This window comes from Argopecten irradians, chromosome 7 (genome assembly GCF_041381155.1).
Source record: "Argopecten irradians isolate NY chromosome 7, Ai_NY, whole genome shotgun sequence".
Taxonomy (NCBI): domain Eukaryota; kingdom Metazoa; phylum Mollusca; class Bivalvia; order Pectinida; family Pectinidae; genus Argopecten; species Argopecten irradians.
Window position 1 is genome coordinate 7,067,843 of NC_091140.1, and position 27,076 is coordinate 7,094,918.

Here is a 27,076-nt window from a genome sequence, read left to right on the forward strand (position 1 = left end):
ATTTTAAGTGCAGTGTCAATATTATGGCGAAAGGAAATCAATGAAATATGTACTGTCTGAGTGATAATTGGTTCGGTGATGGTATAGCATGATTTATAGGCCTGGATGTCCGTGCTACAGTATGTCTGACCTTTATCTAGGTCTGTGATCAACAGTATTATCAAGTTATATGTACGGCTACCATGGTGCACATTTAAACATATCATCTATCGGCAGACTATTGGAGCAGGTTATTTCGTTATAATATGATTTCATATGTTTTACTCATTTCTATTGGTTAGATTTGTGAGGTTATTTTTCCATAGACCGAAAGAATTGTACATCAAATATCATGACGTCATATATACAAAACGGTTTCGCGGGAAATTTTAAAAGCGGCACACTTATTGGCAAAACTGAATTATTGGATAACATATCACTGCGCCACAACTCAGTTGTTTTTTGTGAAAGTAAGTAAAATCACAGAAATTTATGCCTAATAAGTACCTGAGTGAGTTATCTAAATTTGATTATAAGCATTATTCTCAATATCCTTTGGGATTATGAAGTCACAGACAAAAAGGAGACTGACGTTCTTTTTCATAGACGTTTTGCATCTATGAACAATGTCCTTCCGTTTTTGTCTATGTCTTCATAACCCCACAAAATATAGAGAGTAATGCTTAAATAACTATAAACATATCTCGTTTGTGCAATGGAACTAGTTTTTGGTGAAAACATTTGCAACGATTAAATTTCTATATCCACATTTCGTCAGATAGTACATGTGCCTAGAGGATTAACTGCTTACCAGTCTTAAGTTTATTATCATTAATTATTAACAATGATAGATAATGTTCCACACCAATCTACACACATAAAATATGATGAGATACCTACTAATATGAACAATGTCCTACATACAATGTACAATGTCAAATAATTAGTCATAAAGAATTCGTTGTACGATCATACAAGTCAGCATCACAAATCGACAGATATTGTCTGATATATTAACCCGGTAATATCCTGATAGTTATCGTTCTCCAGAGACTTCCAATGACGTACGATTACGTACGTGTTACATTCTTCTGTCATAATTCATTAATACGGCCAATTAGTATAAACGAAGTTTTTATTTACTTGTAAACGATCCCATCAAATATGTCATCGTTTTAAGTCGTGGCTCTATTACTCCATTTGGCTAATTAATCGTTTCATGTTTTTGTAAACCTACCTTTCTAGTCTGGTTGGTAGCACCAAGACGTTCTTTCTATGTAATCCTATATGATAATATAGTCCAAAAAACAAAGTTCCAGAAATACAGTGATAACTATTACCGTTATGATCAGATAGTTTTCCTTAACAACACACAATCGGATTAACCCCTCTGCCTCGAACACAAATGGATCATCATTGGTTCGGGGACCAGTTGATGTCCCGATGTTGATATTATCATCCCTTCACGGTATTCTACACAGATTCCAGGTATATTGTTCATGAGATACACATTGTCTGTTAATTACTAGCCAATCACGTTATTGATCTATCATTAGCTACTATTATATATCAGCAGGAACACGTCGTATGGCGTTAATACCACCAGCCCTCTGGACCCTTAGAGGAGTCCTGGGCTATCCAATCAACTCTGACTGGAATGTGTCGTGCAGCCCAAGATTTACTTTTACATTGCCATATACCTGGAGGTGAGTTACCGGCCATGTCCTAGAACTACCACGCACAATCCTTTCATTCAATACCTTATCGTGCCACATACACATTGATTCCTTTACATAATTCATGTGCAAGCAAGATTTTATGTTACTTAAAGTATCATAAACATGTATACGTCGCTCCTGCTCATGCATTTAGAGATAGTAAACCACGGAATAAGGCAGGTTACTAAGGTTGGCCTTTAAGACATTGGCGTGTATAAAATATGGCAAACCCACCGCTTTATATCACATTTGATAAATCACGTTCGGATGGCACACTTTGACAAAATGGCATAACGACATACATGCAAGTAATCAAACATATTTTATGTTTTTAAAATTGCACTTCACACCATTACTGTGAATACCAAACGGCCTATTTTAATGTTTGAAAACAGGTGTCCGTCTAATTATCAAGGAATTCGTGTGTATATGCATATGTAATTCTTTTTCAACGTTTAATATTTTCATATTTACACACAAAACTTAAATCTGAGGTACAATTGGGAAAGATATGACCATTTTTAATTGGAAATGGGAACCTTCATCGGCCACCAAATCCACCTGTAGAATGTGCCCAGTGACCCATCATTAATGCCGATATTTCGTGTATAAGGGAAGATAAGAATATTGAAATAATATAATTCACAATGCTATAGCAGGACGACGTATTTGATAAATTAGTTTTATATCCAATCAAAACATACCAAAACAACCATTATTGCATATCAATTGTGCGGAATTAGGCACTGAATGACGTATGAATAGTGAGGTCTAATCTGGTGGTGGAAAAGATTATATTTTACGATGTGTCACCCTTTAAAATATGTTTAAAAATTTACTCACACACAAAAATGATGGATGAATTTTGGTAGTTTATCCTGAAGGTTATATATTTCGGGAGATTAGCTTATTACACTTTGAAATATTTATTTCGTATTTTACTCAAATCTAAAGAGGATGGAATCCTTCATTAAAATTTCACAAAAATCAATGTCATACTATATGACGTCTATTCTTATGGACAAGTTATTTTATCACATACCTTAGTAAATATGTTTAAAGACCGACTTTAAATAATTGATAACTACGTGGCTTGTAATTACTGAGGTTTTAAACTGTAATAATGTAATTGACCTCCGAATCGTAGATAATGCAAGTCATAATGATGTGTTTATAGCCTGTAAAATATGGCTTACAAACATATTTATAACCCAGCGTACAGAGAAGTATACTTCTTACATTTGATTAAAACTTGGCATCAATCATGGTTTCCATATATAACCAATCCCAGTCCATCGATGTGTATCTAGCATTACCATTTGTAGGAGTGTAAATATGTAAATAAAAGTACAATTACTGTTCAACGAAACCAAATAAGCTCGCTGTATTTCTGACATTGAATTGTAATTGTCACGTGATTCCCAGTAAACACTAAGCAATACTAAATATGTAGCTAATGCCTAACAGAAATAGAAATAAAACAAAACCTAGCCAAATGATCATGTTGCAGAGTTTACATTAGCATATCAAGTGTTCGATTATTAGGATTACAGAGGTAATGTTGTTGGAATCGAGACAGATTCTAATTGGTTCATCACAAAGCATTGATTGGTATGTGACTTAAAATGTGTTTGTAAGAGGAAACAAAGCGACATATTGACGTCAATTCTGGTGCCATTCACTTTAACTTTTTTCACATCAACGCAACAATCACAATCACAATACCGAAACTGTATTCAAAATCAAAGTCGATAAAAAGGACAGCTTCAAACAATAGAAAAAGCCTACACCTGCAAACTTGTCCCAAGAGCGTTAATTAAACTAGAAATATGTCTGTTAGACAATACAATGTAAGTGCTCACTAACTACTTTCTAACATTAATTTCCATTATGAAATCATTCTCGGCAAAAGTAGCATTTTTGTTCATTATCCTTGGGACTATTGCAAGGAGTTTACGTCCTTGATGTATTGATAAATACTTATAATAAATACTTTCTTTTACTTCTTCAGAACTTTAAATGTGAAATTACGTTGAACTTTGTTAATTATATTCTTTGAAACTTACCTACATATTATCATTTTGATATTGTTACGATTGACTTGTTTTCCTGTTCAAAATAGCCGTCCGCTAAAACTTTGTCACTGTCCAGTCTCTGTGCACGTGGTGTCTTACCTGTGTCATGCTTGAACGCCTTGCTGTGGTACATCAGATATAGAAACCCAGAATGATATTTTATAATGTTCTTCATTCTATTTCTCTTACGCAAGGCTAAGTAATTTAATAAATATTTATTAGAACTGCAGCAATTGCGGTCGAAACGTACACCTAGGACCTAGGATGATGTGAAATAAGTTAAATATAATCTGTTAAAAAACGTTGTCTTTGGCCGGTACTAAAAGCTATTTTTCATCACTTTCTTTTATTGACTTTATAAACCCGAATTGCATTGAATTGTTAGGGAAGTTTCCAAAGTCTATCGAATGCTAAGAATATCGTGGCCGATGCAAGAGTTTGTATGATACTCCGCTTGAAGTTTACACAAAACGAATGTGTTTTAGCACTGTGAAATGTCACTGTCGTTACTTCATAGCATAACACAGCTGACAGGTACATCTCAGTACATTGTATATGTTTTTGAAAGGTTGGTGTCACTAAATCACGGCGAAATCTATTAAATGGTATTAGACACTGATTTCCGGTATCGCGTGCGCAGTTGGAATCTGCGCATAGCGGATGTACACAGACACCACACACGACAAGGAAAATAATAGTGCGAGAGTACGCTCGCAATAAAAGCAAATATCTGGGTATATTGATAATTATAAGAACAACTGGTTTGGGTGAGACAACTACATTATGTTAAGGACTTTACCCATAATACCTGTATACTTTCTATATAAAGTGTACAAACTTTGTCAAGTCATGCATATGTATTTGTAACTTTTAAAGGTGTGTAACTACGTAAATAATAGTAAAAAAATTTTTTTTGAACAAAACCAGATATCTGCTATGCGTGCCGAACATCCTTAGGTAATTCCCACACGATTCCTGATAGATATGGCTTTGTGTGTAGTATACTTAGACGAAGGAAATTGACAAGAGAACATAAACAAGGTTCGCTGTTCGCTTCGTTAGAATTAGTTTCTCGTGTTTTAATAAGGGCAAAAATCCCATTCTTTGTATACATGTACAGTCAAACCTGTATAAAGACACATGCATAATGATTAATTTTAGTATACCAAATTGTCACTATCCACTGATTCTGAACTTAATGTTTCTCTGTCCCTTTGGTGGCCATTCTGGACAGATGTGACTGTATTGGAATACTTTGATCAATGTATTGTTTACAGTTACATTGCTCAACTTCCTGATGATTCATGTACCGTTATGACATTCACCACAATACGCCAAACTATGCTAAAAACTGAATAGTAGCAACAAATTATTGCTTCATAATAATTGATTTTTTTAAAGTTATCAAAGCCATTTGTAAATAATTGTTTATACTCCGAGCTAACACTTTAAGAGTACTGGTCAAAAATTAAGTTAAAAAGAAAGCGGTATATCATTAACGCCGATAATTTTAAGACAATGGGGAAAGCATAAAACAAAGTAATACGCCCGATTTACTCTGGTGAAAATATAGTTTTGTGCTTTGGCCTTCACACTCAACCATATCTAGAACTAGGCCTGGGTTGTATCTCAACATAAGAATAAGGATTATGATAAAACTATCTGTAGTTGCCATTTACCTCTCATTTTCAAATAACGCACACGGTGAGGAAAACGGTAAAAATATTAGAACAAACAAAGAGGGAATCAATTCATATTGACTTGAATAAAGCACTTATATCATACCAGTAGTGTATGCATGAACCGCGATGCAGACAACGTTTTATAAAATTGCGTACATTAAGTCTAGGTAATACTAACGTTTCTATATTGAGCTAGAAATTTATATTTTTTTTGAAATAGGAAGTAACGGTACCTATACAATTTTACAATAGTGTGTGACCTACCCAGACCACAAATAATGATACGACAGAACAGGGATGTGTCATGGGTGGTTTTTTGTACCCAGACAAACATAAAACACATAAACGGTTAGAGCTTTGTAACTTACCTTTAGCAGTAGGTTATACCATCCAGTACGGACATGCTGAGTGATGGGAACACATCCTACTGTACTTGGAGTATGAGAGAGTAATAACCACGTGAACAACAGACTTATATATCGTTCTCTGGTTGACCACGTCTAATTATAACGCCATTTAAAAGGCATAAGGGAGGTACAATTTGCACTATGGCCGGTATAACTGCCTGATTATGTCGGCCAAGTTTATCGATTGCAGTATTATCTTGTCAGGCTACAAACTACGTTTACAAATCAGTTTTGTTAAAGTAGGATAATTGTCAGGTTAAATATAAGGCTAACTATCAACAAGGGGGTGATTCGCAGTATGCTTCGTCATAAAACAGAAAAATAGGACTATATACCGCGCACAGGGCAATCTTTCGCTATATCTACAAAATTAAAGTATTAAGGAAGTGTTGATGTGTCCATGCTTGTAGTTTTCTTTAGATGTTTACTAGCTTTTTTAAAGCTTCATATTATAAATTAAAGTGAAAATTGCGTGTTCTAAACTGTATCACCTGATCTGTTCATTACATGAACGCCCATTTGTTGACATGTCTACCATGTGGCACGTCCAGAGATACATTTGGAATCCTTGAAGCACGCAATGTTGAATGTCTTAATGTACTTTTGGTTATGGTAAAATCAATGAAATATATTTTGTCTCCAATAATTCTTGAATTAGATTTATTTGAACACATAAATCATATATGTTGTATGCTACCAAAGGGACGATTCATCTATTGGATTAAAGACAAAAAGCAGATATTTAAAAAGAGAAATCAAACTCCGATTCACTTCAATTTAGTGAAATATTCATTGCAAGATGTGTTTAATCGCAAAAATGATTCCTTCGTGTTAATCACCCCTAAACACCAATTATAAATCGTTTCCACCACGTGCACGTTATGTAAGTCTATATCACGGACCTTCAAAACGGCGAATTCTTAATACTTAATTTCAGATATATAGAAGACAAGACACTTCTCAAGAAAAAATGACCATGATCCCAGTGAAATTAGAATGAAATTTATAAGCATGCGTTAAGTTTAGACTCTTTCTCAGCAAAAGGACTTGGCATGCAAAGGTTGGTCTAATGTTGATTTGAATTCCATATCCCGACTCGGTAATTATATATTATATACTCGATGTGTGTATACTGTTTGATGTATTTGAGTTACTGTCTATCCCATTGAAGACAACACTGTGTAAATGTATGTCACAGAACGCAGAGGACAAGGCCTTACAGCCAGCTCACTAGGGTTACAGCACGGGCTAGTTAAGTATTTGTAATGTAAACATTGTGGCAGTGTATATACATAAAGGTCTGTCTTGCAAATTTGAGTGCGAACGCAATGGTATTTTTAGTTATGCACAAATATTAAATAAAATGCATTTTAATGTAGTTTATAAATTAAATTTTGACTCACTTAGAGGTTGTATGGCCAATGGCTATATCCTGTATAGGTAATAAACTTATCTTTAGTTTTTCATAAACGATCTGTGTTCTTTTTATAAAAATGTATATCAAATGTCACGTATCTCATAGGTTATATCAATTTTTCAGTATCTAGATATGAAAAAGATTTTGTGAACTGAAATGTCAACTTTTTTTTTGAAAAATCGAAATACAAAAATATTATATATTTGAATCCTAAGTAGCGATGCATATTTTAAATACTTAATGCAGGTTTATAAAATTCATGTAAAAGAAATATGTATGGCTTGGATATCAGGGGAAGAATGTTTGAAAATGCAATGTCAGAGGGTTTCTGGTGAGGATTATACTTGTAGACTTGGTTTCGAGGGAACACCTCGTCTGATGCTTTGATGTTTATTTGTCTCTTGATATACCATATGAATAGAACTACTATCATTAAATTTGCGTTGTTAAAGTGCATTAGTGGTTCGGATATAGGACATCCCAGAATCTAGTGGAATACTAAACTCAGATTGGATACTGACGCAAGGCACAGCATGTGTTTATCATCTCAAATAAATATTGGGGTAAAAGTACACATAATTGTAATACAAGTATGCTTACCTTTCTGTGGAATATATGTCTTGTTTAAATACGATTCTTGAATAATCACGGTGGACGATATAGTTATCCCGACCAGTTGTATAATCGTCCATCTACTGTGCAGCTCACTATTGTAACCATTTTACAAATTGATCCATACATCTGCTGCACACGAACTGTAGTAATTTAAATTTACAAAAATGCAGGTGTTACCGATCGTGTAGTGCATTGTACTAGTTCAATTTTATATCGGAATTAATGTTCATCTGTACAGTCTAGAAAATGACATGTTTAATGTGCTTCTACCACTTACCTAAATACGGATAGCTTAGGATTGTATTAATATGCATTAGACATAAATCCTTTAATCCCAGACATGTTTTTATAGGATCTATGTTAGCTGACAGTCGACCTGGTGGAGAGTGGACCGCACTGGTCGTGTAGAAACCGAGGAGATAGCAGACCATTTATGATAATAATAGATGATTAGAATGTGCAAGTCATATGACTTGCAAATCCTAAATGAATTTACTTAACAGCCTCTCCAACGTCACTGCACCCAGCAACAGAGGAATAAAAGGCATGCTATACTTTTAGAGGATTACAGTTATGTCTAAGGTCTATGTACCCAAGCTTACCCAGCCTTGGTCATGACATGTTCTTCGCTCTCCAAGCCAGGGCAGCGTTTTGTGATGTCGCTGTGATAGTAGATAGGATTTGAGTTATTCTTGAAGTTATATGTGCTGTAATTTTCATTTTTTTTATTTAACAACTACAAAAGTTATTAGGAATTGTAAACTGATTTCCGAAATTATGTTTCCATCTAAACATACATAAGACATAAAAATAGAATCTTACATTGCATAATTAATATTTAAGGCATTGCACATGTTAGTCTGTCCGTTTGAATTATCTTCACAGCTTAATCTATCAAACCTGATGGGTATCAATAGATTACTGAAGAACAAAAAAAAAAGGTCAAAAGTTTCGCCCAGTTACGGCACATATAACTTTAACACTCACCAAACACAGACGACACACATAATAACCATTCTGACACTGATCTTAGCAATAGGGGTTGCGATAAACACGAATATAATTTCATGATTAAATTAAACTATATCAACATCACATAGTACCCAAATAATCCCCCGAGCTTGACGTGGCAAGATGATGTGAAAAAAAAGACAATACATCCTCATACCTTTAACAAGTATGAAATCAATCCTTTTTTTGTCAACACTTGTGGAATTACTATTTCTCCCTATATTTACTACAAGTAATTCGTATTCTACAGACAAGTGCTTGAAAGGATTCTGTATTATCTGAAATACAGTCATTGGCTATTACTTCTTTAATGTGTTTGGGTGAGTTACGTAAGTGAGTTATTGTGGTAAAACATCCATCTTTGGTGTTTCTGACACCAATAAGAAATACATTGTACACGCACTGTATATGGGAGTTGTTTGTGCCAGCAATCTTGATGTGAAATGCCGCTTTACGTTGCTTTATGAATTTAATTATTCGTGAGATCTAATTGATTTGAACAATGAAGGCTTTCATAGGCAATTCAAACGCATTCGGATTAAATCAAAGTCTCGCTGTTAAAATACGTTCTTTTCATGTTTATGTAAAAGTGTCTGGCACCTGTTAATACTTATTTTTAATTACCGGTAAATCATACCTGTAGTCACGTGTTTTCTTTATAACACCTGTCATGTTATTAACTAAATATATTTTGATAGCATTATCAATTCACATGAAATAAAAATATCAATTATTAAAGTACAATAATAGGAGCGGAAGTTTAAAAAGATTTTTTTTATTATTTCAATGAATATTTATATTTTATCTGTGCTCGAGGTCTGCACGCTTTACATAAATGTTTAACTGCCTTTCAATTCTTGATGCAATAAGCAAACCTCACTTCATTCACTGCATTGGGCATTCAATCGATTTTCATACGTTATATACACTTAAAGTAGTGAATAGATTGGAATTAGTTATTAATCTCTCATAAAATATATCAGTTGATGATCATACGACAGGTAATATTACCTGAAGGTATAGTATACACAGGTTGAGTGTAATCTCCCCATTATTAGTTTAGTATTAGCTTTGGCACACTATGTAACCCACTACAGTCCTATATGATCCTACATAGTTTACGAAACCGCATCAAACTAGTAAAAGCTGTAATATATTTGTCATCAATACCTTCAACATATTATTTCACATTGCAGTAAACGTAATATAAATCGCCCATATACATTTCACGTAACAGTTCAGTTTAAAGTACAGGTAAAAGTGGAACCTGAAATGTATTTCATTTATTTTTTCAGTTATACACATACATATTGACTGTTATTGACAGATATTACATTCAATAGAATGAATAACAAACAAAGTCTATGTATCTCTCCTTATATGGATCAGGTTTACAATTGGTTTAGTAACATGTGGATATATCTACACATATTTTTTAAAAATCATAACAACAAAATATACCCATATCAGTGACTGTGGACTTGTTATATTGCTGTTATTTATTTTCGATAGTATCTCGATACTGTAAGAGTAGAGAGAGCATTTTATAAATATACACCTACACATGTATACTGTTTAGAAGTGGTAAATACATACCGTACCGTTATTACCTGAGTTTAAACGTAGTTATGTATATGAAGACCATAAGTACAACTAGCCATTGTTGACACAGGTAAATGTACTTACATAGAACCAAACAAAAGGGACATTATCCTGGATAGGTTTGTATTACAAGTATTTAAGTGCATGCATTTATATACAAAGCGATAACAAAAATAACAAAAATCAAAGTTTTGGTAATGAATATGAAAGAGACTTGCTATTACTTACCTTGATTAGCAGCCAATATCCTAATCTTCTGTAAAACAGAGATAATCCAGATCACATGGTAAATATTTAATGAAATCGAGGTGAGTATGAATTTAACCCGCACATATCATCTATAGTTCACGGGACGAAGGTGCTATACTGTAGCCTATAACATTTCCAATAACGGCGTACGTATGTAGTGACACCTTTCGGGCTGTGAAGTTCGGAGACACAACTCGCTGTAAACAAACACTCGGATATAAAACGTCCCGGTTAGATGGACAACTTTCTAGCTGTAAACCTGGGGACATGGTACGGGTCGCTCTGTGTATTGGTATTCAGGGGATTTAAATCTCACCTCATATACCTACCTGACACGGTATCGGATCCCTAACGCCTATTCAATGGCAAACATGTTTGAAAAGTTGGTAAAGCGTGTTTGAGTTGTACAAAATGTGGAGTATACGACTCATCAAAGGAATAGATAAACTTGTCTTCCCGAATACAAAAGTGAGAGTGAACATAATTACAATTTAGTGGTAATACAAACTGCACGATAACAATTACAAGGAAAAACATCACAGGTATTAATCTAACTCCTATCCTTTTAGGTATTCAAAAGACATTTTACCTAAACTGATGTTCAATTATTCGGTGACTAATATACTTCATTTTTTAATATTATAAAAGCAAGAAAGATAAATGTTTAAAATATGTATAATTAAATGGTTGGTATTTAACGGAATGGAATATAAAATTATTACTTTTTATATGAATTATTCTAATACCATCAACGACTAGGTGTACTGATTCCAAATACATCAAATCAAGCAATTAATAAAAGCAAACATTCAAATCCTTGCATGTTATGTTTTAATTATTGAGTCAGATATTTGTCTTTCTATAAAATATCTTTATAACTTCGCGTTTAAATGGACAACCAACCAAATCGACATTATCCAATACGATTTTCAACGCATCAATACCTCATTGGCACTATATACCTACAGACATTTGCTAATAAGAACATAATATGACTCTTTTGCCAGTTATTATCAAATCATATGCCCAAACTGTTAACTAGTTATGGTTGAAATGCCCGTTTCTTTCAATACATAGCTAAGACTGTGAACAACAAAACACTCCTGATCAAGTAGCATGTCCCATGCACGAACACGTTACTTAATTAGCCTTGAGGTTTGTACTGCAATGTTACCGGAGTCTGGTTTCTCTTGACGTTTTCTTACTTGCACTGCGGGAATTAAAATGTATTGTAATTGAATGGGACGATGTGTGTATATGGATCTATCGACTATCGTTGATTGGAGAACAAGGTGATCACACAAGTAATAATCCACTCTTCAATTCATTATTTGTATGCTCAAATGTAAATTAAAATAGACGCATTTATGCTAGAACATCATAAATACAGGAACTTCACTGTATTCAAGTAATGAGTGACGAAAACAAGCTATTTTTTTCTATACTCTTGTCCATGTTCCGATATCCATATTTTTTGATAAATTTATGATATACAATTACACAATCAACAAATAAGTCATGTGGACATAAATTAATGATAGGGATACATAAATGAGTGTACATATGTTTACATAGTTGCTTATACATTGCCCAGCCTGATGGTCTGTATTATATTTGTAACAATAACAGAATTAATCACGTATTATATCAAATAACAAAATAAAATGAACTACTGCTGGTATTCAGAGTGTGTTTGTCGTAGTTGAAAACTTACATTTATGTAAAAGAATGGCTAAATCTATGAAACAGAAATCAAATACTTGAAGACATTCAATACATTTTCCTTTAGATTATTGAAATAGAATGAGAATGAAGTACATTGTAAGAGATATACAAATATGCTAGTATTCGCCTGTGGTCTCCACTTGCCTTTCCATAGACTATTAACATGTATATTTCTCTAAGTATCCTGTGATTGATATCCAACGTTACTCAATTTGACAAAAACCCAATTAACGTTAGCAATGATGAAGGAAAGATTCTATTTATAGTTTAAATATTGATATGCGTAAATGATGAGAAGTAATTAAGGAACTGCATCAATCTAAGACAATGGATTGAACATATCTTGTCTGAATGCCAAAAATCGTTGACCTCCTGACGTCTCACTTTCGAGCGCCATATATCTAATTCGCGTGAATTAATTCATCTGAATTAAGGCAAGCAGCAAGGCAAGATAACTCCTTAGCATGTACATGGTGTCCCATAAATTATATAGCACTCTCATAGTTTTAATAATTTGTTTAATACAGAAAGTAAGCATCAATATTTCATTTGCAAAAAGCCTGCAATCATATATTTCGTTTTCTTCATAAAACCAGTTTAACAAAATAATGTGTAATCTTAGCAACGATTTCGTTAAAAGACACATTTATTAGCAAAATGCGGTCAAAATGACATTATCTCTGACATTTGTGCAACTTAAAGAGCAGCATCTATTGTCTACGAATGTGACCACGTTTTCTGGTGTTGGTGTTTACTTTCTGTATGTCTGGTTATTACACAAAAATGATTTGATTGGTTGAGAAATTGGGTATTAGAGAACCAAAATCACCATGTTTTACAAAGTATGAAATATTTTTCATTACCTGTATTATATCCTGTTGACGTGGTAATGTTCTAAAAGTAGTGTCGATTTATGACGTCAAGGCTTTTTAGCAGAATCTAACTATTCATTTGTATTATTCATACAAATTTTTTGATTGCATGCCTTCAAACAGTATACCGTTAATATCTTTTTGTTACTCATGTATGTCAAGCGATGTAGCATTTTGATCGTGTAACATGGACTATGGGACACCCTATATTAGCGGAGTGACACCATGTTACAATATTCTTTTAGCTCTACATATTGGCATTGCTAATGGTATATACAATTCCAACGACCAGTGATAAATATGACCAGTCATCGACATCAAACACATATCAATAGTATATACTACGTTGTTTGTATGGTTGTAAATATCTTATAAAATAAACTGTGACAAGTCGTATAGACATTCACGACAGGTATACACATGGTTAGAACACTCACTGTTCATCCTTGTCGACATTTACATGTATCTTCTGTGGTATAGCTGCGTAGAATCATAAATTTGATTTCATTGCATGGATGTCTACATAGCTCAATGGACACACAAGTTAACAATTATTTAAACCAAGATCTTTATATGAATACAGAATAACATTGAGTTATAACTGGTTTTCTGATTCTTTAACGCCTATTCAATACATTTATTCGAAACGTTACCGTTCTATGGGATGTCATTGTGGCAGGCATATAAGAAATATCATCCTTTTATATGGTTGGATTGATTTTTGTGAAAAGAGAAAAAACACCTTCCTACAATTAATATGAGAAGTGCAATTGAATGAACCGACAGTATCCACTCAAAAGCCAAGCCGGCGAGATTTGCCTAAATTCAAAAATATTTACAAAAAAAATGAGAAATGAAATTTATGCATATTTTTGCACATAAAAATGCTCCATCGCTGACAAATAATATTATTTCTCTGTCAAAAAAGGAACAGACTTTTCAGTATTTTTCTTCAGCTACAAAAGTTACTTACTAAATATCATAGCTTTTATTGAGAAATGTTTAAGGTTCTTATTCTATTTCAATATAAAAAAATATTGAAAATAATTAATCCACGGAAGTATGCCCTATTTGGAATGAAGTACTGGTTGTTCAGTACTTAAAGCAAAATGAACCAGTTTAGATGTATTTTTGTGTAAATTAGACACACAAATATATACACGTCGACACACAAATATATACACGTCGATTAAACATCTGTTATTTTACAATTGATGGGTATTGTATACATGTATGCCCTTGTCGGCGGTGGACATCTTTAATCCTAGTATATAAATAATTCACTGACCATAAATTATTATTTATTTCCACCATTTATAAGTGATACTTCAATGATTTTATATCTACTATATAATGACGTCATGTTATCAGTGTTACCTGTTACCAATAAATCAACAACTAACCTCACTTTTCTATAAAAAACTTGTTTTCAATGAAAGCGGAGGTATGCATGTCTTAATAACAATTGAAGTCAGTTCTTAACTAAACAATTATTGTGTTGACTGACTTTTATAAAATTATTTTCTTTAAGAATATGAATCTTGATAATGTTGAAATGTTGTTTTTTTTCTTTTTTAATAACTGCACATTTGTTTTTTTTCTTTTTTAATAACTGCACATTCAATATTGTTTTTGTTTGTCTGTTAATGGTAATTACGAATTAACCTTACAATGATAGAACAGTGAATATGTGTTTTGAATTTAAGAATCTATTGTTACCTCCTAATACTACTATTATTTCTGGACCTGTTATGTTCAGTTATTTACTGCAACGCTAACTCTATATATGTTTACATGTTTTCAGCCAGAGTTCAGTAATTTGTGTGTATTGGGTATCATACAAATATAGGAATATCAAAATTCGCATGAAATTTCCCATGTTCTTCAAAACTAATAACACTTATATCTACGACGGCGTATTAGGGCCACTATATAATTTTATTTATCTGTACGTCCGTGTTAGTATTTTTTGTACGTACAACTTAGTATCTTGTACAACTTAGTATCTTCTACGTACAACTTGGTATCTTGTTCATACAACTTAGTATCTATTTGACAAATGTCTAAATATAAACACAAAATAACACAAAGAGTCTATACAGGGAATATTTTTTCACGCGAATTTCACTTGAATTTTTTCACGGGAAATTCACGAGAAATTTTTCAGTTGAAATTCACTTTTATGCCCCGGTTCACGTGAAATTCAGCTGAAGAAATATTGCCTGTGTATGAAGGATTATTTTTCCTTGCCTCTACGGTATTATTACAGAGCTGCCATTTGGATTTTTGGAACTGGTACCGTGGTATATTATATAGATAAATGGAACTACTATCCAGTCGATACATAGAAAAGCCCCAATTTGTGGACGATCCCCTCAGTCATATTCATATATATACTCGCATACCACACAGCAGGTGCCCTACTGATGGATAAAACAATATAATTATAAAGTTTGCTATTTACTGTACCTAATAATTCCTGGTTAGGTAGATATCACGGTTTTGAGTAAGGTATTTTGTCGATTGCCATATTTTCAAATATCGAATTCTACACAAAGTGTATATAAACATGAACGGAGTATTTTGCTATTTAATGCTGACAGAGTAACCTCCCTTCTGTCATAATTAAAATCGTTGTGATATAAGAATACATACGAGATACAACCAACGTCGGTTCTTATACACCGACACATTTTGTATTTATTTGAAACATTATACCTAAATAAGATGAAGACTAAAATGTTGTCAATTTATCTAGATATATAGCGTTATGGTATTTGAGCAACATCTTCATAAACTGGAATCGATATCGATCACTGTGCGGCATTTGAGTTATTTACAACGAGTTATCTTTCCTTCTATTTGATTAAAAAATGTAATCAGTCCTTGTAGATTTACATAAAACCAAATGTACAGACCTTAACAGATACTTACACAAAACTATACATAACCTAGTTAGTATGAACAGATACTATATGTGGGTTACACATTATCCCTTTGGTGGCAATGAAGATGTCTGCTGAATTAGAGACTGCAGTATAAATAGGTTCTTAGGGAAGAAGCTGAATGTGGTAGAAATGGTCTAACTGGGGCAATCTAAATGATGCATGTACAGTATAATTCGACTGGGTACTGTAAATTTCTCTTGCAATCCATAACCTACCTGTGAAACTTGGACGGCACGATTAGCACTGTTCTCAAAACGAGCATTGGGAAATACGGGTCAAAAGAAATGATACTGAATGTAAGGAACACATTGAAGGAGCAAAACCGACGACCAATCAGAAGAGCTATTGAACTGCATTCGGACCCAATTAATTGTATACAGATAATGGAGACTGCTTTCTTAAACATTTAGTTTCATTCTTTTTGTTTTAGTTTACAGAATAAAAATCAACTGAAGTTAGTGATATTAGTACCATAAATCAGAACAGCCTTTGGAGTCTGATGACAAAGTAGTATCTTATCGAAAACTTCCCCAACTGTAAGTATACATTACATTGAGGCACAAAAATCCACATTACATAACCCGTATGCCTAGGACCAGAGAGGAGACAGCCCATATAGAGGTGTAAGGTTAGCAGTCCAGACAGGCGAGGTGAGACCTAACCCAATTATTTCACTCATCCAGCCTGGTCACGTCACGAATTACATCTTATTACGGTTATTAGACAGATGATGACCACTTCAGCACGCGCTGATGTGCACAATAGGCCGCTGCCAAGGTTACATAATTGGTTCAGACGGCACCAAGACGGCACTTTTAAGAGAGTCTGTGATCTTTGGACATCGCTCTGAGTCAAACTTACCAGAAGTACACTAGTGAAATATTAGACATGGAAGTTGGGAAGATGAGCGGTATCTGATTATAGATATATGTACGACAGGCATACTACATTTACATATGACCAGACACATATCTCATCTTCTGTGATGAAGCATTGTCTAAGACCTACGTATTGATTGCACCCATGTGATAAGTGTAGCGTAGTATCGTGCAATCAACCCTAGGTCTCCGACGATGGTGTAAAATCTAAGTAAAATCGTACTGTCCAGTTTACCAAATACGGGGATTGCTTTAAAGTTAACAAAAAACTATCGTGATTAACAAATGTTTACATCTTTTACTTTCAAATTACATGTATGTATTTTGATTGTTGATCTCTTTCAAAGAAAATAAAAATGCCTTGAACTAAATATTAGAAGTTTAAATGTTTCAATTGGTAGCTATATATACATTGTAATTATCCATACAGTGAAAGGTGTTTAACATCATTTTAATACATTACATTGAATCAAATAGAATATATGTTTTGAAAGCACATAATCAGATACATGAACTCATAAACAGATCCTGTCACGTCAATCTGTACTGGGTCGCGACAAGTTACCGTGATGTACCAATTACCGTGATTTCTGTGCACGCTCTATCTCCCGCACAATTTTTTGGATTCTTTTAAACAGCTAAATCATGGTGGTCATGCAAGTGTTCATTCAACAAAAAATTGTTCATTTGCAGTCGATATTGCTCACAAATCTACGTTTTTCTTTTGAAATCATAGTTTGCAACACTCAATCATAGCGGGGAATAGCTTGAAATCATGACTTACTTGCATATTTATCCTGAAATTTCATGAAATCATCGTTTATTTGTTGGTCAGTCGTTTTCAAAAATCGTCTGCATGAAAGTAGGTCAAAGTATGCAAAATAATGGGTAGACTATATATGGCAAGTTACCGATCGGGCATGTATGGACAGGATCGTAAAACAGAAGGTAGTTTTTACCTGGTGCATACGTCTTGTGTTTACATTTTTTTTCCAAATTTTTTTTATATGTATTAAGTGAATTTCCGTAAGTTTTAGGTCGTCTACACCTTTGTTTGTCTAAATTTACTCCTGCCCGGAGCTGAATCTTGTTTTAGTGATTCCCTGGTCACCTATCGAACGCACCTTTAGACAGTCCTTTTTTTCGTGCTGCTTTCGCCGATCAGTCACTGGATCCCAAAATAACCATGCATTACAATTACATTATTTCACTAAAAGATATTGGTCGCTTTAATGAAACACAAGCTAAGTTTTGGTGCTATAAGCATGTTTTTAAAAGCGCATTTCCTTTCTATTTTGAAATCACGGTAACTGGTCCTGTAGGTATCGTCAACTGTACCAATTAGCGGTGAAAATAAATGGCGTCTCGTCAAAAAACATATTATTAAAATTAAGTAGCGACTATTGTTACTGAAGTATCGTGTACTAAAGATAATGCATGTCGATTTTCAACGCCTTCTGTGCGTTAGTTTTGACAAAATCTTTAAAAAACCTCGAAAAAATCACGGTATCTAGTCGCGACCCAGTACCATACTGATATGATAAGTCTAAATAATGTACATATGTATTATAATCACTTACTGTCATTTCCGTCTGACGTGATCAATCAAGCATTCGCTGTAGTTCTGCACATGAGTGTAATAAGTATTGGAATTCAAATCCTGATTTTCTCACTCTCGCTTCAGGGGATATCTAGTTCCGGTGTCATTACCACACAGTGATGATTGTGTCCCCTTGTTAGATAATGCTTGTTGGATGTTTGGCAATGTGTAACGGGATATGTTTGATCAACATCCAAATATTCAAGTTAATATCCAGTCAGTCAGTGATAGCCGTATTTTTATAGAATTAAATTTAAAACGATGATAAAGGGATGCCATTCCTAACTAATTCAAAAGTGTATTATTATATGTGATCGTGATATTGATTTACAAATGACAAAATACGGTTGCAAAGTGGATTGAATACATGCTATACAAATGCAAATACTTAAAAAAAAATTCAGTAACACAAATAAATAACAATACATTTCCCATTCGCATATCTAGGGCTCTCATTCAATTTCCATATTTGTTATCTTTTAGATCAAATTCACCTCACTCTTCTTTCTTACCTAATCACAGATGTATTCAGAATTTGCCCTTGCATATATTTCAATCATTCGTCGCATCCACTCAAAAAATTATATATATTGAAGTAAAATTAATTTAAACAACTGTTTATAAATATATCAAGACAACTCTTACATAAAATAGTCAGAAGGGAGACTAATCCGTTTCATTCTAATATTCGAGAGAGAAAAAACCAGCAACAACAACGCATTAACGCATAAGGAACACCATATTTACCTATTTGTTTTTAACTTGCACTACTCTCTGGTCTTTTATACAGATATACTCAACATTCACACATAACAAATATTTATTGTTATAGTAATATAAATAGTATACTGTCATATATAAAAATATACTACATAGTAGTTGTTTGTCACCATTTGGATTGTTTGTGTAATTAAATAATTATAATAATAATTATAGAAGGACACATAAAATCATTCTTTGAAGGATATTTGGGAAATACAGTATTTATTCCAAATGTACAAGACATAGAAAGGGAAAACCTTTCATAAATTAGAAATTACAATCCTATTTTGAAAAGAAAAAAAATGTGAAAATTCACAGTATGATATATTGAATAAGAATTTGGTGCATTGGCAACAATATGAAGATAAATGAAGGCTTGTATGGAAAAAAAATGCAGTGTAGATACTTTCAGCTTCATCGACTCTGCACAAATAATATCATCAACGATCTTCTTAACAGTAAAGGAGAAATGAAGTACGCAAGCTAGACAGAAATAACGGGAAAAGACTGATTGTCAAAATTCTAGAAGTGCCCTGTCAAGACAATGTCACAAGAAGAATGAAAGAAGAAAGGACAGGAGCACAGCATGGTGACTAATAGGACCTTTCCCTATGAATGAGGAGACCCCGCTTTATCATTATCAGCACATATAGTGTACATCACGCGCACATTAGAGGAAGTGAATAGTCATCGTGAGGATGTCGTCACCTATTGAGGAACAGTGAATGACTTCCATAGAGAGGAAGTGATTGATGTACAATGTAGCATTAGTTATGCTTTGTATTGTAATCCACATATGGACATTGATATTCTTAATGGATAACAGGCTCATAATACTTTGGTCGCTGTGTTTAAGCAATATTAAACATGATATGTATACCAGTTCTTTAATGATGATTGGATACTTTTAAGCCTTGGTGCTAAGAAAGCAAATGCTGCTAGAAGGTATCTGGTCTCCTTCCATGTGTATTATTCCAATAAAATGACAACTACGGGATGAATGGAAACGATTAACAAACAATTAATGACAGTGTAAAGGGAAGTTTATTATCCTAAATAAATGATAAATGTAAAATAATTAAACAGAATCAGGGAAACATATATTGTTGTTAAAGCTTGTAGAATCACCGTTTATGTCTGTTATCATCATGATCAAAATTGAGTTATTGTTTTTATTTGAAAGGATCTTGCCGTCATCTGAACGCATTTAGTGTATAGTCCGGTGGCTTATGCAATTCCATGGGCTTTTCGTGATGAAGTTTGACACTATATATAAAAATGTTCAGTAAGCCACCCTCTTTCGAAAAATGATGGTGTCAATTTGTTTGACCATGTGGAGGGATCAAGGTCAAGGGTCAAAGGTCAAATGGTTTATATGGTGAAAAATGGCAAAAAACTGGCGGGAGTGAGATGATATTTTCACTTTTAGACTGCCTAACTTGGTTTTTCTTGTTTGATATATGCCATATGTTTCATTCATTCACTAAAGACTTTTTGTAAGTTCATTATGGGATTTTTTTTTAAAAGTCAGATGGAGTTAAGGTCAAAAGTTATACTAGTTGGTTTCTTACATACCCAAATGAAATAAAAAAAATAGTGACATCAATGCTTACATGTATAAGGGCAAAATATTGAAAATAAAGTACCAAATGTACAAAAATATATAACAAATGAATGATACCCTCATTACAGACAATTTGGTTTGAAAATTATCAAAATTAAACCCCGTAGCAACTTATTCTATACCCTCGCAACCGAAAACCATTCTTCATTTCGACCACAAAAACACTCTTTCAAAAGCAAATTTCTTGGAAACGCTACCATAGCTGCTATTGAACATCATATCAATGTTATGGCATATATCTGCAAAAAAAACAACAACAAAAAAACAAAACAAAAAAAAAAACAAAAACAAAAATATAATCCGTAGTCAGGCTTCCATTTTTGGTCAAATTACCAATCAAATCATGCTGTTTTCATAATTTTTAAAAAGGATTTTAGCAATTTAGAAATTATTGAAATTAAAGCCCCTAGCAACTGATTTTATACCCTAGCAACCGAAAACCAATCTTCATTTCATTCACAAAAAGGAGACTTTTTCTAGAGTAAATATCTTCAAAACACAATCATAGTTGGTATTTAACATCATATAAATGTTATGGCATATGTCTGCGCTAAAAAATCGTAAAATAAAAGTCCGTAGTCAGTCATCCATATTCGTCTAATTACCAATCAAAATGCAATAAATTGCACAACGGCGGAAACGCACTGCCTTCCATTCGATCATTCTACTGATCGCCACGTTCCTTTGAAGTAACCGTGAACAAAAATCAAGTAACGGTTTGTGTGTGGTTTTAGTTGAAAGCCATTCCCTCGCATTCTGATCGGTCGTTTACCTGGAGTCGGTGAAAGTGTCCGAAAGCAATTAACAGAGCCACGTATGTCACACAATCAGATGTACTTATATACTACATTGAATTTTCAGCTCATAAGCATGTCTATTTCCTACATTAAAAAAAATTGTGTATTGTCTTAAAAGTCTAAGAACACTGACCACGTGCTGATATTACCATTTACAAATAGACAATTACAATCATTGTACACGTGCACAAAGACTACTTGGATAAACGACAATTTATTTCTTTTTTGTAACTGACCATTGCAACTTTAATGTAAAATGTCTGCACACCAGACATTCCTGTACATGTATACCATGGACTCTGGTAATCGATATTCCAGGAATGTACAGTGTACCCTTCAGAAAACGGGGAACCAAAACGATAGGACATATTATGTCCCTTTTGTATTGATTTGGCTGGATACGAGCCTCACTATTTTTATATTTGTAAGAATGAGTCAATACTAGCTTTGCGAAAATCTTTCATACCGAAATATTATTAAATAAATCCATTTTTTTATATTTTACAAAAAAGATAGGAATGTACTCTCTATGTTATTCTCAATTATCTCCGTAAATATTTTTTTGGTTGACTTATTAAAAGACTGTAGTGTGTATGCACATACATGTAACTATGTTACTACATGTATGTACATGTAATTAAATTGATAAATGAATACCATCATATGTATTCGGATAATGTCATCATGCAGCATCAGTTATCTCTGTCAAGATTTTTCTTATTTTTTTTCATTTTTTCTTCACTCGTTTTTTACATTATGACTTTCTGTAACACATTGTAACAAACAAATTTTGAATCTTAGAGTATCGAGGATGTAGACGCCCATACTCCCAAGTACGTAAGTTGATATTAATCGATGAAATTAAACTACTCATCTCATTATACAATGGAAGAATGTTTCGCGTTACGTAACAAGGAGTTAAACGTGTCAGAAGATTAAGGCGACAATCATTTTCCATTTGCCTGGGATATCCCCAAAACGTTATATATCAGTTTTGTAGTGGGATAGCACTATAAACAGCATACGCCTCACGTAAATCATTTACAGTTCGTGATATAGAGTGTTCGCGGCAATGAATTTGAGTGAAACCACGAGGCGCGAACGATCGTCATAAAGTCCAGGAAGTGGCCTAGCCATCCTAAGCCTTGACCGAGAAGCACAATGTGATGAATAATGATTGCAATTACCGTCTGCATTTCTAAAACCAGTAATTGAATAAGTTTTAGTAAAAGGTGCGCGCGCATATACATATTCCAAAATAGCACTTTAACATTTCATTAGTCTTTCGGCTGAGAAACACTCCTTTCTTCCTAATGAATCACTTCCTTGTCAGGCAAACCGACACAAACGTGGCGGCAAATTAACGCGACAATTTGATTAGAAAGTTGTCTCAATGGACGTGCTATGTACAATTTGCTTATTCGTATAAAGCTGGATTAGATTTAGACATCAGGCTATATCCATGGGCAGGCACGTAGTCGTCAACAATCATCCTCGCCAAAGTACTTATGGCATCCATTCCTCGCGTGGAAATAGCCAAAAATCAAAACGGCAACTTTTTCTCATCCAATCAGCATTTATATAATTCAGACCTACCCAAACTGATTTGTTGTTACATGGACACAACGTTCTTTTCCTTTAATATATAGTATGTCCTTTACTGAAGTCTTGAAATATAAAATGTCACCTATATAGTTGTTACACTCGTCAATGATAAAGACATCACGTGGAGATAAAGTACAACTAAAATAATGTTATCACTAACTGTTTACCACAATTTCAGCAAAACGTTCAGTCAAGTTTGTCTATAAAGATAATCAAACTGACAAGGGGCAAGTCTCTTTAGTCAGGAGGGTTTTCTACACAAATCAAATTTTGTTATAAATGGCCATTTCGGACCCCAAGAAAGTGGTCTTGATAATCAGGTGGTCGTTATACAGAGGTGGTCGCTAAGTGAGGTTTTACTTTACATCCTACAGGTGGAAAAGGGCCATAGAGGTGACGGATAAATAAGACACAACCACATGAATACCATAAATGTACACGAGCACGAAAACGTATGTTTCTTCAAACCAAATTCAAATCTCATGCCGTCTTAATTCCAACATGATCTCAGATATAAGATCCTCAATCATTAAAGTATGTTCTACAAAATGTTGACTTCCATTTGCCGCCGTCACTCCTCATTTTTCGTTCGTGACCAGGCTTTGACAACGTTGACAACCTAACAGCGTTGTTTCAGGAAACGCAGGGTTTTTACACCAGCGGTACGTAACGTCAGGTTTTGTAACGTAAACATGACAACTGTTGTCTGGTATGTATTCGGTAATTCCTCCTAGCTGAATGATTTGTAAGAAAAAAGTGATATTTTCTTTCCAAGAACAGTGGAAGTCTCTAAACAAATGAAACTTGTCAGTGGATTGTCTGCAACAAATTTAAACGAGACGGATTAAACCATATATTCAGTAGTGTCATCAATACGTCCAAATCTGATAATATGACTTCATCCGCCATTATATGAGGTGGCGAGGCGGAAGTAATTAAACCAGACCATATTTTGTGTTGACGACAGTGCAGTCTGGGGACGTAAATGCTTTGATATCAATAAACATTGAGGACTAGTGATTAGACGGATCCCTCGACATGGAATCGTCATCAATAAATATTAAACTCCGATAATGGTGCAGTCGTATTGGATGTCATTAATCAAACGCGATCATCAAAACTCTCTTCAGAGAAAGCAGTGATTCTAAATATACAAAAAATTCATGTCTGGTGAAAAAATTAAAATATATCGGGAATAAAAATTAGATCAATTAAACACAAACATATTTAAAACTGTAAAGGTCAATCGATTGACTTGTATCCAATTTATTCTTCACGTTTTCCAAGAGTTTGACAGCTAAGTTAATCACAAACGCAATACAACGTTCTTTTAAAATCTCAAGAGAACGCTTCCAACATGTCTTTTGTTGTGTCTTTGTATGTTTTTTATAATTAATAACACACGTGTATGTGTTCATAGTCTGTAAAATTTGATACTGTTTTCATTGAAACTTCATTGAAAAAATACTTTTCCAATTAGTCTCATACTCTGGCCAGATCTTATTTCAAGCTTTCTTGAACATGTAGCTATATTTAATATTTTTAATCATGGTAATGAATTAGCAAACACATTATGATGAAATATACATGAGAAAGTCCTCATACCTTTCCACTATGTAACTGATCTATATTGTTATTTCGTCTTGCTTTGTCGTTATACACTTATCTTAATTATAAAGTACATTGTACATATAATGTATATTCTGTTACGACACACATTAACCTTTAAGTGTAGGAAAATGTGACGACATCTTAGTGAAAGAAGCAAGCATAAATGTCATCAGGACATCATGGAAACACGAACGATTTCAGTGACATTTGGGAATTCAAATTAAGAACACTGTATCACAACTGCAGGCGTACGGCATAATTGGCTGTCACAATTATCCGAAGGATGAAATGCACGCCTGTCATATGGATGTGTCTGGAATATCGATTAATGGTGATTTCTTTGATTTGGTTATGTTTAACCACAGATAAGACTGGTGCATTTACTGTTTAAAGGCTAAAGCTAAATGGAGCGGATCTTAAATGTGATAAAATCTGATATGAAGAATGTATGAAGGGAAATTATGAGTGATAAATAAAAAAAAAAAAATAAACCGGATAACTCTTCATGATGGAAGCTTTACAATGACTACATATCATTCAGATCCAGTAGTCAAACCCCTGTGAAATGAAATTATTACATTATGAATATGTCAAATTACTCTTATGAATTTCCACACCCTTTATCCCTGAAACATTCATGATTGTTCATAAACAATGTGTTTATAATAATTCATCAACTTTCATGCATACTGATATTCATTAAAATTCATCAAAATAAATCAAATAAATCTACTTGAGTCACATGGCTTGGATTTCCCGTGTAAGCAGAGGAAATCTAAAATGGCCACTGTGCCTGTTGATCTGTGGCCAGAAACGGAATTTACATGTCCATTCTTCTTATTAAAGTACACCCTGTAGGCAAGTGATGCTTTTAATCCTGATCCTTCTAAAGGAAGAGTGCATCATTTTAAATAAGATTAAATTATTTGTAATCAATGAAATAGTGTATACTGGCATTGCCAAATGCGTACAACTACCCACATATCCCATGTGGCTGCATGTTAAATGCTGTATTAGTTTTGTTGAAAATTATGATATAACTTTCAAACTAGCGATTGTGATTTCATTATGAAGTAATGATACAGTTTCTGATGATAGATTAAGGAACATTGTTCCATGCAGAATGTATTAAGTGAAATGTCTGAGGCTATCTAGGTATTATTAAACACCTCCAATAGATTACAGTTCATGAACACCAACATTTCTAGTTCACAGACATTCATGACGTGCTGCAGGAACGACTATGCTGTGGTGAAGACACATTTGCAGTTCATAAAGAACTCGTGAATGTTCATGACTGGTCATAAATATTCACGAAATAGTTCATCAATCTTTCATTTTGATGGTTTTAAGTTCATGAATATGTTTCCAACATTCATTAAGTTTTGAAGAATTTTCATTAATTGGACATTAATAAACTTGACTAATTTCATAAATGAAACTATATACAGTATGAAGATCTATGAAGTGTTTTCTCAAAAATATTCATTAAGTCTAAAGTTCATAGGTATCATGGAAATATATGTGAATAATATGATATTCATAAATTATACTCATGACTTTTTTATGAATGCTCTCGCAAGGGAGTGTTATTATATTTTAAGAATAATTTACTCTTTCACGGTATGATATTTGTATCAGTAATACCTTAACAGCATGTGTTATTTACAAAATCAAATTAATCAGTCCTAACCTTTGATATCACTGTTGACTCGTAGGTTGTTCTGTTAGTAAATTTATGCAAAATATGCAAAAAATTGTACAATTTTTGTTGCAGGTCCACAGGGTGGACGGATTCGACTTTACAAGGGCATACACATCAAGTCCTTCTTGACCTTGACAGAACAATTGCGGCTGTAGTTTATAACATGCAAATATGGCGTATAGGAAGGCATTTCA

The 27,076-nt window shown here is 33.6% G+C and overlaps 1 protein-coding gene across 5 annotated transcripts in view; it reads right to left on the reverse strand.

Moving 5' to 3' along the window:
* The window catches only part of LOC138327420 (uncharacterized), a 34,850-nt gene extending 23,823 nt beyond the window's left edge, over positions 1 to 11,027 (reverse strand). The window contains exons 1-2 of one of the 5 annotated variants that reach the window (XM_069273494.1): positions 10,735 to 11,027; positions 7,879 to 8,033 (exon numbers count right to left, since the gene is read on the reverse strand). The gene's annotated coding sequence lies outside the window, so the exon portion shown is untranslated. Of the gene's footprint in view, positions 1 to 1,216; positions 1,703 to 5,822; positions 5,976 to 7,878; positions 8,034 to 10,734 lie in introns of those variants that run through there. The other 4 variants (XM_069273490.1, XM_069273495.1, XM_069273493.1 and 1 more) reach the window with 4 other exon arrangements.
* Positions 11,028 to 27,076: the final 16,049 nt, after the last annotated feature.